The sequence below is a fragment of the Triticum dicoccoides genome, chromosome 4A (assembly GCF_002162155.2).
Source record: "Triticum dicoccoides isolate Atlit2015 ecotype Zavitan chromosome 4A, WEW_v2.0, whole genome shotgun sequence".
Classification (NCBI taxonomy): domain Eukaryota; kingdom Viridiplantae; phylum Streptophyta; class Magnoliopsida; order Poales; family Poaceae; genus Triticum; species Triticum dicoccoides.
Window position 1 is genome coordinate 190536487 of NC_041386.1, and position 6198 is coordinate 190542684.

The window sequence follows — 6198 nt, forward strand, 5'->3', positions numbered from 1 at the left end:
CCCGACCCCCCTCTCACTTCCCCTCTCCCTCTGGACCGCTCCCCCTCCTCTGGCTCTCTCTTTCCCTCTCTTCCCTGTGATCCCCGAGCGCAGCCGTCGCCGCCGTTCGCCATAGCCGCAGCCACCAGCCCTCCCTCGCCCCTCCGCCAGTTCCAGAAGCTCCGCCGCTGACCTCTACACCGTCCCCGCCAAGCCACACGAGCGGACGCGCCCTGCAAAGGCTTCCCCGACCTCTTCTTCAAGCTTCGGCCGCCGAGATCGCCGGCAACCGTGTGCCCTCCCTGACGCCTCCCTGAGCTCCCAGAAGCCACCGTCGCAACCCCCGTGAGCTCCTCTCCGTTTCCCCTCTGACCCCCTGCTCGTTCTCGTGCCGTAGCTGCCGTCCCCGCAAGCACCGAGCTCCGGCCATCGCCATGGCCGGCGAACCTCGCGCCCCGGGGCTCTTCCGCTCGCTCCAGTAGCTCCCGCGTGCTCTCCAGGTCCCTAGGGTCCCGACGCGCTCCTCTGCTCTCTGGCTAACGCGTTGCAGCCACCGCGTCGTGCTGGCCCGAGCTCCGGCCGCCGCCAAAGCCTCTGTGGTCGTCGTTCCCAGCCACCCTAGCATCGCCTGAGGCCACCAATCGACGCGCCTCCTTGCTCCGGTTCCAACGCGCCCAGCCGCGCGAGCTCCCGTCGCCGGAGTTGGCCGGACGGTCAACGCCGCCGCGTCCTGGTTACGCCGGCGATTAGCCGCCGGTAATAGCAGCTTTTAGGAGTTAATCACCGCACTAACTAACCCCCCCTAAGGCCACTGCCATGTGGGCCCTTGGACCTGTTTAGGTTAATTTTATTTTCTGTTTAGATTAGTTCATAAGCAGTGGGACCCACCCGTCAGCATTGACTCTGCTGACGTGGCCGTTGACCTGGCCCCACCTGTCAATGACACTAGTCAGCACTGTGTCACTAACCAGTGGACCCCACTGGTCAGTTTGACCCGGATCAGCCCCTGTTGACTCTGCTGAGGTCAGCATGACGTCATGCTGACGCAATATTCCTTTTCTGGAATTTAGTTTATTTTATAATATTCAGAAAATTCCAGAAAATTGTATAAACTTCTAAAATTCATAGAAATTCAACCGTAACTCCAAATTAAATAAATTATATATGAAAAATTATCAGAAAAATTCAAGGAATCCATCTGTACCATTTTCATGCATGTTAGAACAACTTATAGCTGCTGTTTAGCACAAGTCAATTAAATGGCATTTGAATAATCACATATGGAGTTTGAATTTGAATCTTGTATTCAAACCAACTTCATTTAATCTGTTGCTAGTTGCATTAGCCCAAAACACATTCATCTTGCCATGTCATGATCATGCATCATATTGTGCATTGCATTGATTGTGTTCCCTTCTGTGTTGCCGGTATTTGTCCCCTCCCGGTAGACGATGTTCCGACATTGTGATCGTTGACACTGATCAAGACTCAATGTTATCTTCAGAAGTGCCAGGCAAGCAAAACCCCCTTGTTCATTCCGATACAATCCTACTCTCTCGCTCCTGCTCTCTTTTAATGCATTAGGACAACAACGATTCAACTGTTACTTGCTGCGGTAGCTGAACCCCTTTATCCTTTGCATGACCTGTCATTGCCACAGTAAATAGATGAAACCCACTAGCATGAGTAGGAGTTGTTTGAGCCCTGTTGTGCCTACTCATTCATGTTTGTTTGTCATGCCTGCTACTCCTTAGAGTTGAGTCAGGTCTGATTCATCGGGGATGAATCAGAGGTGTGTGAACATGTCCTACTGTGTGTGAGCTAAGTGTGTGAACACGATTTGGTAAAGGTAGCGGTGAGAGGCCATGTAGGAGTACATGGTGGGTTGTCTCATTGCAGCCGTCCTCAGGAACTGAGTTCTGTGTTTGTGATCCATGATTCAGCTACTACCATACATTGGGCCCTGAAATATGACCCCGCTCGACTTCTTATTCACCCTTGTCCTCTGTCCAGGAGTTGCAAGTAGTTTCTGGTGTTTGTAGCTTACTGGAGGCCGTGGACAGCGCTGACCGTAGGGGTGGGCTGTGATGCGGTAGGTACGTGGCACGGTGTACCGGATGCCCGTTTGGTATCTCGGGAACCCTGTTCACATCGTTTGGGGCTGTGAGCGAAACTCCGGCCGGATCTCCTCATGGATGGAACCCGAATAGGCGATAAACCTGGACTAGAGACTTGAGTGTTTAGGTAGGTCGTGGTCTACACCCACGTCGGCTTTCGCTTGAAGTCTGCCGAGCACATGTCGTGTGCAGACGCTAAGTGGTGGAAACATGTATGAAGAAGTACACCCTTGCAGGGTTAATATCATCTATTCGAATAGCCGTGTCCGCGGTAAAGGACCTCTGGGTTGCTTATATCAGTTCATAGACAAGTGAAAGGGGATACTCTAAAATACGCAAGATAAGCGTGAGTGCTATGGATGGCGTTCTCGTAGGGAGGCGGGAGCGGATCCATAGTGGTGTATTGATATGGTGAATATGTGGACTCGTGTGCGCCACCTCAAAAGAGTTACTTGCAGTCGTAGTTCAGGATAACCACCGAGTCAAAGCTGGCTTGCTGCAGTTAAACCCCACCATCCCCTTTGTTGATAATGATGCATATGTAGTTAGTTCGGATGTAAGTCTTGCTGGGTACATTTGTACTCACGTTTGCCTATTTTATGTTTTTGCAGAGAGACTTCAGTCTCACTAGTAGTTCCGCTTGGACTTCGACGTTTAGCTTGTTACCTCAGCTACGATCTTGTGCCCTCGGCAGGATCTGATAGATATTCAGGCTTCTCAGCCTTTTTCATTTATAGATGTCTGTACCCAGACATGATAGCTTCCGCTTGTGCTTTGACTTGAATGCTCTGAATGTTGAGTCGTGAGACCCCTGTTTGTAATATCTCGCTCCTTGGAGCCTATTGAATAAATTACTTGAGTCGTAGAGTCATGTTGTGATGCCATGTTGTATTTGCACATATCGAGCATATTGTGTGTATGTTATTGAAATGCTTGGTATGTGTGGGATCTGACCATCTAGTTGTTTATCTTTAGTAGCCTCTCTTACGGGGAAATGTCTCCTAGTGTTTCACTGAGCCATGGTAGCTTGCTACTGCTCCGGAACACTTAGGCTGGCCGGCATGTGTCCTTCTTCGTTCCTGTGTCTGTCCCTTCGGGGAAATGTCACGCGATGAATACCGGAGTCCTGTTAGCCCGCTACAGCCCGGTTCACCGGAGTCCTGCTAGCCCAGTGCTACAGCCTGGATTCACTCACTGAGGACCGATACGTTCGATGCTGGGTCATGGATGCCTGTCCCTGTAAGTCTATGCCACTTTGGGTTTACGACTAGCCATGTCAGCCCGGGCTCCTTATCATATGGATGCTAGCGACACTGTCATATACGTGTGCCAAAAGGCGCAAACGGTTCCGGGCAAAGGTAAGGCGACACCCGTGGGAATACCGAGCGTGAGGCCGCAAAGTGATATGAGGTGTTACATGCTAGATCGATGTGGCATTGAGTCGGGGTCCTGACAGCGTTGGTATCAGAGCTTGACTGCCTGTAGGATTACCAAGCCAAACTGGTCGAAGTTGAGTCTAGAAATTCTTTAGTTATATAAGGGAATTGATTGTGGGATGGAACGTAAGGCTCTTTTTACTCCTTATACCTCATGGCCTTCTGATCTGAGTCATCATCTTCTCTTCTACGGGGATTAAGAACTAGGTTATCTCTTCTTTCTATCAGGATCACGTGTTACTAATCCGTAGGCTTAAGATTGTTGGGTTTAAGTCTCAGTTCAGTTCCTACTACTGCCGTATGTTAATTGTTGATCTCGGAACCTTGATATTGTGCTTCTGAGTGGTTATGCCACCATTTTTGTGAATGTCTCAAATCTTTTCTGAGCATTTACAGCCGTTATGCTGTCCGAGTCATCCCAGGTTTCTAAGTAGTCTGATGCATTTGCAAATCCTTTCTTCCCGTTTCAATGTTCCCATGGGCCAGATTAACCACACTAATCAGTGAGTTGAGGTACTCCGTTACCTTGACATATATGTTGGAGATATTATTATGACCCTAGGTGTCTTAGGGGATCATCTAGTAATTTAGCCATGATTTGTGTTCCCAGTGTGATGATTCTGGCCATCATTCTCGAAAGTATCCCGTGATGCTACTTAGTAATAGGTATTCTGTTCCTGGGTTCTTGAACCCGAGATTCACTCTACCTACTTCATGTTGATAGTAATTGGTAGTGCCTTTAGGATATTAGTAACCTTTGTGATAGTCCTTGAAGTCCGTGGTATCTTCTTCTTCCAAATACCATGAACTACTTATGGCAGAAGTTCCTCGTTGAACTGAAATATCACAACAGGATTATTCTTGAGGAGTTCTCCATTCATAAATCGTGACTCTGCCAGTTCTACCTTTCTGCATGGGTTATCCGGAAGAAATATGTTGAACTTGGTTCGACATACTAATCTATGCATCCACAACTCAGAAAATTATATGTTCCTTTGAGTTGTTCTCTTTAGTTGCATTCTGACCCTCGTCTATCAATTGATAGTCAAGAGTATGCGTGCATTCGTTCGTCGATGCCTATTACCCTTGTGGTCCGCCAAGCCATTCTATTTTAGAATGAATAGGAGAAACAAACTCCAGAATCTCATCCATATCTAGGATTGGGTCAAAGCAATTGTATTCCGCAGATCAAAATGCCAATCCAGCTTCTGGTCTGTTCTACCTTGAAGTATTACCATCTTTATATCAGGAATATCATGGGAATTGCACACCATCTTATGAATTCTTGACGCAATAATACTTCTGATCATCATTGATAATTTCTTGGTTTCCGTGTTATTGTAACCGGAATGCCGACAAATGAATCATGGCGTGTGAAATCAATACTGCTAGCAACTCCATTGCTTGGTAGTTAATGGACAATAATTTCATTCTTAGCGTGTTGGTTTTGAATCATCATTGTAAGGTTGATTGTGCTACCTAGTCCTTATTTCGGTGCACCCTTCGATCGATGAGTTAGGATTATTTCAAATCCTTGCTCTATTGATCATATCGTCTTGCCCTGAAAAGCAAGATTGTTCTCGAGCTTAGTAACATACCGGTGGTTCGTGATTTTCTGAATATCTTCTCAGAAGTATTACCAGGTTGTCACCTGACCGCTATGTTGAGTTCGTGATCAAGTTGGTTTATTCCTGTAAACCACCCCTTCTCCAAGAATCCGTGTTGGATACCCTGAGCTAGTTGGATAAGCTAAACAACAACTTGGAGAGTTGGAAGATAAAAGCTTGTCCGACTTAGTTCATGTTAAGGGATATCTTTTTGTGTGTGTTTGTGTGTTGAAGAAAGATGATATCTTCATCAATTGGTCCTTGTGAACAATTGGTGGATCTATTATCTTACCCAAACCTTTGATTGAGTATGGGCTATCATCCAATCAAACCAGAACCAACGATATTCGTAATGTTGTTTTACTCGTGGTTGATCCCTCGAGTATACACCATTATATCTTTTGGGTCTGACCCATGCTATCACTTGTTCACTTAACTATGAAATTCCTTTTAAAAGGAAACCCAGATGAATTGTTGTTGAGCCCATTGACAACATCCTTATCTCCTCCATGATTTTGTTGAACATTAAGCTAGTGTTGGAAACTTTTGAAGGCATTTTCCTCATGCTAGCTCATGAAGTATTTGTTTGGTGAAAGGAGTGACTTCCTCTTATACATGTGCATTTGGTGAAAGTTGCCGCCGTGGATTTGAGAAAGTTAGTTTTGCTTCCTCTGGAATCATCCCAAGTCAGTCATGCATACGTGCGAAGTATTCTGTGGTCTGGAGACTTGCAACCTTCATTCCATATGTGTTCCGAGCACACCAAGCCACTGATTGAGTTGTTCAAAGATAAAGGAGTCTGTCCAAGGTGAACTCTTTGGACTTCCACGCGTGGAGACTTCGATGTCATTAATGATGGTTCCCCCTCCTGAACTCGGTAGTGTTTTATTATAAGACTACTTTGTGGTCATGCTTGTCTGGGACAACGTGTTCACATGTTTGTAGCAGAACCAGCTCATGTTTTGGAGCTTGCTATCGTAGTTCATCTCCCGAGAATCCCGCAACGTCATCTCGTCGATTTGTGTTGCAAACTTTCATTTTTCTTCCTAGACTCGATGG